At 38.5% G+C, this 9,888-nt stretch overlaps 1 protein-coding gene across 1 annotated transcript in view; it reads right to left on the bottom strand.

Moving 5' to 3' along the window:
* The window catches only part of IL1R2 (interleukin 1 receptor type 2), a gene marked incomplete at its 3' end in the record, with an annotated part of 30,670 nt that overhangs the window by 17,349 nt on the left and 3,433 nt on the right, over positions 1-9,888 (bottom strand). The window lies entirely within an intron of this gene.

The following is a 9,888-nucleotide window of genomic DNA, read 5'->3' as shown; positions in this document are numbered from 1 at the left end:
GAAAGAGAAGGAAAAGGAGAAGAAGAAGAAGGAGAAGAAGAAGAAGAAGAAGGAGAAGGAGAAGAAGAAGGAGAAGGAGAAGAGGAAGAGGAGGAGGAGAAGGAAAAGAAGAAGAAGAAGGAGAAGGAGAAGGAGAAGAAGGAGAAGGAGAAGGAGAAGGAGAAGAGGAGGAGAAGGAAGAGAAAGGGGTGGGGGGGTAGCAGCTGGACCTAGGTTCAAGTCATGTTGTTGTGGTTTGGTGGTGCTGGGACACCGGAAATGCAAGGGTACAGGACAGGTCTGCCTCAAAAGAATTCACCACTCAAGCCTTCCAGTTCAAGTGGTGAATTGATTTGTGATGTTAATAGAAGAGGGCAAGATTCTAAGAATCTGCACAATTTAATGAGGGTAAGATCAGTACTTTTATAAAAGTACTGGAAAAAAGTGTGGGAAGATCTGGGTGGAATTAGTGAGTGTCAAGTGTCAAGTGGGGTGGGCCAGGTGCAGATAATGAAAAGAGTTAAGTGGTAGGGCCATAATGAAAGAACAGTTAAAAGGATGATTGAGTATTTGGGTAGACTGGGATGGGCCAGATGCCTCAGTCCAAGGCCAGGGACTGGGTTCAGGGGCTGAGTTGTGTGGAAAAGTTTCAGGGTCCAGGTTTCATGGCCCCATCAATGCCTCTGACACACTGAGTGACCCTGAGCAAGTCACTTAACTTCTCAACAATTTCTGCTCTAGCTAACTCTCCAGGGCTTATAAGTTGAAAAGAAGTGCCAATCCATGTTAATAGACAGACAGAAACTAAGAGATAGAGACAAAAAGAGACATAAACAGAAACTCCATTTCTTTAGATAAAAAACATTCAAACTTACAAAGGTGGACATAAATTATTTTGTTTAGTTCTTTTTGCTTGTTAATGAAAATTCATCACCCTCATTGCTGCCTCCAGCAGATAATTTTCCCTGAAAGTATACTCTTAGAGAGCAGAGGCTGTTTTTCATGCTATCTTTGAATCCCCAGCACCTGGCTCAGTGTTTTGCCCACAGCAGGTTCTTAATACTTACTTTTGTTACTTTGAATCTAGTTGAATTGGTGTCCTTCCCAACCAATGCTAATTTCAAGTGAATGTACACTTTCTGGAAATGCAGTCTGCTTTTATGAAGCAAAAATGCTCTTACTGAAAATTAACCACAGCATAAAAGAGAGAAGCAGTCACTGGGATTTAATGCACATCTCACATGCGAGCAAATCGGTTTGGGGTTTTTCCCTTTCATGGTATGTGTCACAGTGGCAATAAATCCATTCTGTTGTGGTACAGGATGTGCTGCAAGAGCTGAATTCTGAGAACTAAACTTTACAGTAGTCACTTCAGGGTGCCAATACAAATATGGTTACCTATTTTGGAGAAGCATCCCGATCTAGTTTGTTAGATGCTGGTTGCTCTCTGAAATCACTGGATAACTCCTGCCATCTTCTTCCACTTCTATTCAGTCCCCACTCCTTCAAAGTTAGAGTAGGGCTTAGTAATCTCTTGCTTTTTTCAGTTGTTTTTCAGTCATGTGTGACTCTTTCTGACCCCATTTTTCTTGGCGAAGATAGTAGAATGGTTTGTCATTTCCTTCTCCAGATCATTTTACAGATGAGGAAACTGAGGCAAACAAGAGTTAAGTGACTTACCCAAGGTCACACAGCTAGTAACTCTTCACTGGATTTGAACTCATGGGAAAGCCAATGTTATCAGCTGTCTACAATCCATTGAAATACCACAGTTCTCGGCAAATTCTTAAGCAAGTTACTTAAGACTTAAGTTTCCTCATCTATCAAATGAAGAAATTGGATTTCTAGTTCTCAAAGCTTGAAACCTCCATGTTATCTTTGACTCTTCTCTATTCCTCCTCTTCTTCATCTAACCAATTACTAAATTGTGTGAATTCTGCCTCTAAATATCTCCATCCATTCTTTTTTTTTTTTTATCAATTCTTTTCTAAAACAACTCCCATCACCCTAGCACAGGCCTCATCATTTTCCTGGGCTACTATATTTCACCACATAATTGTCGTGGTTTTATGTCAATTTTGCCCCCCAAAAAACCTGGGGTGCGACCATTGTGTGAAGCTTTAAAAAATTGTGCCATTCAGTTTCTGTCAGTCTTGCACCAACTTTTTACTCACTGAAAACTGTCTTTCCACAACTGTTTCCATGCTGTTCAGTGAACACTATCACTTTCAGCTTGTAGCCTGCAGATTAGTTTTTATATTTACCCATGATCAGGAAGAAAAACCACAAAAGTTGGCTTTCAGAAATATACTGACAAAGCAAGAGAATTCTAGGCTCCTGGCTTGCAATGTGCAAGAGATAAATGATAAATATATTGCTGCTCTGTTTATCTTTTAAGCAGCAGGACGAACAGAATTATACCATAGGACGATTATGTGATCAAAGGTTATAAACCAATTTTTAGACTGAAAAAACTGGGTGCAATGATTATGCAGTGAAATATGGTATCACAGCTGCTTCCTAATTGATCTCTCTCCCTCCAGCCTCTCTTCTTTCCATTCCATCCTTCACACATTTCATGTTTATCTTCCATGTTAATCAAGGAGACACCATGTTCTTAAAAGTTCAGCCAGTAAGCATGCAATCTCTGGCAGATTCTACTAAAAACTCATAGGGCTTGTCATTCAAAGGAATGTACAAACATTTATTATTATATAATTAGGGATGTGCTGAAGCCAGCTCCTACTAACTCGGAAGGGCACATTGTTAAGTTTTCAGTGTGAGCATTTACAACTGGTAGGCATATGCCACAAATCAGGGCTTGATTTGTTGTTTTATTGATTGTCTAGACCAGAGGTATCAAATACTACCAGACTGAACCAGATTAAAATGTAATTGGAAATTATTTAACAAAATAAATAAAACTGAATAGATCATAGATAATGTTAATATGTGGTTTTCTAAGTCAATATGCTACCCACATGTACAAGTCTGTATGGTTTAGTGACCTCATTTCTGTTTAATACCACTAGTCTAAATTTAAGAAAGTATTATTATTATAATGTAGGTTAAACTTAAATACTTCTTTTCCCCAGAAAGTTGGTTGTTAAACATTTACCAGCACACCCCTGGCCTCTGTACTTCCAGCTTAAAAGAAACAAACAAGCAAAAAAAAAAAACATTGTTGAGAGAGAGGTGTCCAGTATGTAGGAAAAACATACCTGAGAAGATTTATGGGAAGAGAAAATCACACAGCATGAGATAGTATTAATGAGTTAGCCATTTGCATAGCTGAAGGAACACTCCCATCATTGAAAGCCTGGAATTCGAGCTAAGGAACTCTGACTGTGGAGGAAATTGCTATGGGTTCCGAGCTGCTTTTATTATGAGTGCCTCAGCTATTGCCTTAATCTCATCATAAGACAGGTATGGTATATTCATGCAAAAGTAGCCAGCTCTTGGGTGACTGGAGTTAGAGAACCAACTGGAGCGTTAAAAGCTTGTTTTTGAGTCATGGAGTAGGTGTAGCAAGCCTGACCTCTGGGTGATTGAGGCCGAGTGGTTTGCTCTTGAGTAAACAGAGGAGGGATTCTTCATCTTTTTTGTTATATGGACCCCCTTTGTCAGCCAAATGAAATCTGTAGACCATTTCTTAGGATAATGTTTTTAAAAGCATAAAATAGCATACCACTATACTATACTAAGAAAACCAATTATATTGAAACAGTTGTAAAATATATATATATAAATATATTTTTGAGTTTACACACCCCAGATTAAGAACTCCTGGGATAGAATCAGTATATTGATAGATAGTGGTATTGTGAGTCATACACAGTCTTTGAATCCTGTGGTTCCATCAGAACATCCAAACAATAATCATAGTAGTCATACTTACAAAAATCATTCATATATCATTTATATTCTGATTTTATAGATAAGGAAACCGAAACTCAAAGAAATTAAGAGATTTGCCCAAAGTCACACAACTAGTAAATGTCTAAAGCTGGATTCAGACTTAGATATTTTTGATTCTAAATTTGTACTCTATCCACTATACCTAATCCATGGAAATATTTAGATACAAGAATGCTCAGATTGGATTATGTCTCCTTTTTATTCAAAACCCTTTAGTGGGATTCTTTTTGCCTAAGAATAAGTCCACACTTAGCCTGGCATTTCATTGAATGCCCTCTCTAACCTGGTACCTTCTTGCCTATCCAGTCTTATCTCATACTGACTGCTTTCCTCCTTTGTGGATTAAGCTCCAACCAAATTGGGCTACTTTCTGTGTGCATCCAGTACTTTCATATCACTGAACTTCCTTGGTCAACTTCATTTTCCCCCTCTATAAAAAGAGGAGGTTAGATTAGACGGTCTCTGAGAATTCTTCTAGCTTTAAATCCATGATGTTATTATGATCCTGTGCCTCCATTTCTTTGCCCACACAATTACCTGTGCCTAAAATACCACCAGGGCACTTAGGTGGCTCCTTCACGCATGGAGTGCACATTCATGCAAAAGTAGCTGGAGTCAGAACTCAACTTCCTGACTTCAAATCTGGCTCAGAGACTTACTAGCTATGTGACCCTGAACAAGTCACATAACCCTGTTTGCTTCAGTTTCTTCATCTATAAAATGAGCTGGAGAAGGAAATAACAAACCACTCCAATATCTTTGCCAAGAAAGCCCCAAATGAGGTCACGATGAGTCAGACACTATTGGAAAAAAAAATCACTAGCACAGTGATTTGCACAAGGGAATACAATATTTGCCTATTGAGTGAATAATGACTCTATACTTTTGAAAGGCACTCACACTCAACGGATGCATACACCCAGGTTAGTCAGAAACCTTGCCACACTTTCTTTTAGGAGCTGTCTTAGAATCCAAGAACAGAGGCTTGAGTTCCAGATTTCTGGTCAGGGAGTCATGTGAGTATTGGATTTGGAGACAAGGAAACCTGAGTCCAAATCCCAGCTTTGCCACTTGCTCCTTGGGAGACCTTTCATCACTTCTCTCTAAGCTTCAGTTTTCTCATCTGAAAAAGCTGAAGTAGAGGTCCCCTAAAAGTCTCTTTCCACTCTAAAATCCATGATGCTTTGAGAATTTCCTCCCCCTTCAGTGGGCATCTGAGCCCAGGGTCAATTTCCTTAATCTGTTCTTGCCTGATGATTACTTTGTCTTCCAACTCATCCTCCACTTTTAAATCCATGGGAATAGGGACTAAATCTGTGATCTCACTGATATAGGGAACTCTCAGATAAAGAACCTCCCTCTCCAAATTCAAGGTTGTACTTTCTCGTCTTAGAAGATTGCTTAGGGCATAGACTTTAGCTGACTTGCTCAAGGTCACACAGTTGGTTTATATCGAAGGTGAGACTTGAACTCAGATTCTTCTGTCTCCCAGACCAGCTCTCTATCCACTATAAAACACTGCCTCTTTTGGAGCCTGTGTATTCTCTAAAAGTCATACCATTTTTCACTGCTTTAACTCCTGGCATTACCAAACTCTTGTCAAGCAAGAAGAGGGTCATTTCCACATATCCCAGGTTTCATTATCTTTTCTTGACAAACAGCATATTGGTGAAATAATTATCCTTCGATTCCCTGGCCTTAGTGCCTATGATAGTGATCTGTGCATAGTAGGTACTTAATACATAAGTATTAAATGGATGAATGAACGAGATTTTGATACTGAAACTTCATACGCAAAAGACACAGGACCAGCAGGAACTGTTGTTACCACATACTCTTTGGAAACTTAGTTTCCCAGTCACTGAATATATTTTGGAAATTGGAGTGAGAGAAGGGGGGGAGAATGGAATCTAAAATGCATTTCTGGCATTAAAAAAACCTTACACTAGGGCAAAGACGTGGCAAAGGTTACTGTCACTAAAAAGGAAGTGTTGAGCAAAGTCCGGCTTCCATTCGGGCAGCAAGAGCCCTGGTTTAGGCCTCAGGAAAGGGTTAGTCTACTCCCTATTCCATCAATCGTTTCACCTCTCCCCAGCCTCAGTTTCCAATCTGGGAAACAAGGAAGTTAAATCAAGTGATTGCTCAGGTTCCTGTCCTCTCTAACAATGTAACTAACGTCATGGTGTTATTCAGTCATGTCCAATTCTTTGTGACCCCATTAATGGTTTTCTTGGCAAATATACTGGAGTAATTTGTCATTTCCTTCTCCAGCTCATTTTACAGAAGAGGAAACTGACACAAACCGGGTTAAGTGACTTGTCCAGGGTCATACAGCTAGTAAATGTCTGAGACCATGTGTGAACTCAGGAAGATGCATCTTCCTGACTCCAGGCCTGGCACTCTATCCATTGCACCATCTAATTACTCCATTAAAGCCAAAGATTCATAAATTTAGAGCTAGAAGGAACCTCAGAAACCCTACTTGTCCAGGGTCATACAGCTAGTAAATATCTGAGACCATATATGAACTCAGGAAGATGCATCTTCCTGACTCCAGGCCTGGCATTCTATCCATTGCACCATCTAATTACTCCATTAAAGCCAAAGATTCATAAATTTAGAGCTAGAAGGAACCTCAGAAACCCTCTAATGCCACCTCCTCATTTAACAGATGAGGGGAAGTGATTTGTCCAATGTCACCTTAGGAGTAAGTGGCAGACCTGGGATTTGAACCCCAATCCTGACTGCAAAATCAGTATTCTTTCATTTGACTTTGGGTTGGGTTTGGGAGTTTTTCTAGTATTCACTATTGAATATCAGCTACTCAAATACAGTTTCTCTTGCAAAGGAATTCATATTCGTTTCAACCAGGAAGAAGCATAAATCCCGGGTTTACTGACCAGCCCCAGTGAATAATGTTGATTGAAGCCATTTATTCTGCCTTATTCTCTATATTGGTGAAAATATATTCCATTGGGGGCATCTAGGTGGCATAGTGAATGGAACATAGGGCCTGGTATCAGGAAGACCTGAGTTCAAATCCAACCTCAGACAATAGCTATTGACATGGGCAAGTCACTTAACCCTGTTTGCCTCAGTTCTTCATCTCTAAAATGAACTGGAGAAGGAAATGGCAAACCACTCCAATATCCTTGCCAAGAAAACCCCAAATGGGTCTGAAATGACTGAACAACAACAGAAATATTCAATTGATAATAACTATGAAGAATCTGAAGTAATCATTCATGCTGCAGTGTGGAAAGTGCTGGAGTGGGAGATGAGATGAGAGACCTGGGCTCTAGTCCTAACTCTGATAACAATGATATTAATTCTATAACAACAGCAGCAGCAGCAACAACAACAACAATGTTCCATTATTAAATAATTGATTAATAACTGATAATAATAATATTGGTGACAGTAATATTCGTATTTTAGAGTATGAAAAAAATGCTTCACATATGTTATTTCATTTACTCCTCAACAATTCTGTGAGGTAGGTACTATTGTTATCCCCATTTCATAGATGAGGAAACAAACTGAGAGAGGTTTGGAGATTTAACCCAAAATCTCACAGCTAAGAGAGTGTTTGAGGCAGGATTTGAACTCAAGTCTTCCTAACTCCAAATCCAACACTCTATTCACTGTACTATATGGGTGCTTCCAGTCATTTGTAGCCTTGAGCAAATCACTTAACCTTTCTCTGGGCCTCAATTTCAACACTATCCCCACCCACAACTTTAGGAAATGCAAATCAAATTGCATGTTTGGATATAGTTTCAGGTCCAGAAGTGGAAAATTGTCTCAAGAAATGAAGTCAGTGTCTAGGCAGCAGGGCTTTGTTCTAATGGGAGAAAAGGAAAAATCTAAAACTTGGGAAAGGATGATTTTTTAAAAATCTTTTTCATTCTTTAATTGACCCTCAGGGGAAGAATGGTATTGGTTTTGTTACCATCAGCTCTAGAAAAATATTTACTCTATTGTGAACTTTCCAGGAAGTGGCTTCAGATGAATGAAACACAAAAGCATGATAGTAATGATTTCATTACTCATAACCTCAGAATAGGGCTGCAACTAGGGTCTCTGGGAAATAGTGAGTCTCTGTAAAACATAGAGGAAAAGGAAATTAGGATTGTGCAAATTCATTCTTAAAAAAAACTATTTCCCTACCATAATTTCTTAAAGGGTATTTATTCAGCACAAATTTACAAACTGAGTTGACTTTTGAAAGAGAGCGAGGGAGGGAAGATTCATTTCACTGAAGTTCCCTGATTGTGAATTTAGAGGAGAGGAGGAAGGAAAAGGAAAGAAATAGAAGGAAAAGAAAGAATAAAAAAGGAAGAAGCAGAAAAATAGGAGGAGAAAGAGGAGAGGAAGATAAAGCTGAAGGAGGAGAGAATGAATGAATAAATGAAAAAAAGTATTGATTAAGCACTTTACTATGTGCCAAGCACATAGTAAGCATTGCTGGTACAAATAAAAAAAATTATATAGTCCCTCCTCTCAATATTAATAGAGAAAGACAGAACACTTAAGGGTGTGGGACCAAGGATAAATGTTTTGGATAGGGAAGCCAGAGAGAATGGTGATTAAACTCAGCAGTTGATTTACATGTCCCTACCAGGAATGGTAGTGATAATATACTTGTTCTCAGAACTGAAATCTAAAAGGGAAGAGAAGTATGGGAGAACTAGGGACATTTAGCAGCCTGTGTTGTAGAAATGACTGAGAAGTAGCAGGGTAAAGGGATGAGCTGGGTAAAGTGAAGGATCACCATCAGATCCCTGGGCCACAGCTGTAGACGGAGGTGAAGGCTCCAGTGTAGAGTGAATGGCATGGAAGCATTTCATTCACTGGGAAGTGAGATTTTCCATCTTACACCAGGACTGAGACCTGAGCATAGAGAATTTTCACAAGTTTCTGGCTGCTCTTCTTTCTAATTCTCACACTTTTGTCCTTCCACTTTCCCTTGGCTTCTGCCTATGCTTGCTCCTGGTAGAAATATAATGTTATTTGAAAAAGATGTTCCAAATAATGAAATAAATCATGGTGCCAAAGTAACCCATAAGAATCATAATAAACTTGAATTCTTTAAAAAAACAAAACAAAGCACTCACTCATTCACAAACATACGATTGTTTAAAGTACAATTGTACATAATTAAAGCAGACAAATCAATTATTCTTGAACAGTCCAATTTTTAAAAAAATTAAGTAAATTGGTAACATTGAGATAATTTTTAGGGGCTAACACCTTCTTATAATAATAGCTCAGATTTGTACAGTACTCTGCATAACCTTATCTCATTTGGTGTTCATAACAACCTCTTGAAGTTAGGAGCTATTATTATCCCCATTTTCTAGGTGAAGAAATTGAGGGTCAGAGAGGCTAAGGGATTTGCTCAGCGTCACACAGCTTGTGTCTAAGAGGATTTGAACCTAGGTCATCCTGGCTCCAAGTCTATCAACTATTCTCTGCTATCTCAATCCAGGACTGTCTATAGGCATCACCTATAGATTCTAAAATAAGTTGTTCAAAGTCCAAATTTATAATTTCACTTATACAAAGTAAACCTTTCATGATTCTATTTTTAAAATATCTCAAACATAAACTCTGAAGATTTCTGAAAAGTAAAGCCAATGCTGAAATAATGTGAAACATATTTTGGACTAATATGCAGAATAAGAAATGCAATTTTGGACATGACCAACATAGAAATATATTATACATGACTATGTTTATGTGGTACAGGGGTCCCTTTTTATTTTTATTTTCCTCTTTCTTTTCAGTGCATGTAGGGAGATGGGAAAGTTAATTCTGTCCAGACACTTAGCTAGTCCAGTCTCAGAAAAGTACATAAAAACATGAAGCTCTACCAGCACACAGTTGTCATCACAAAGAATTCCACATTACAGTGTCATAAATGTTCTTTTTACAGTATAGTCCATTGCCTGTTGGTAAAAAAAAAAAAAAAAAAAAAAACCCTGGATT

This window comes from Vombatus ursinus, unplaced genomic scaffold, assembly GCF_900497805.2.
Source record: "Vombatus ursinus unplaced genomic scaffold, bare-nosed wombat genome assembly UNPS02014805.1, whole genome shotgun sequence".
NCBI lineage: Eukaryota > Metazoa > Chordata > Mammalia > Diprotodontia > Vombatidae > Vombatus > Vombatus ursinus.
This window is presented reverse-complemented; position numbering and strand designations above follow the sequence as displayed.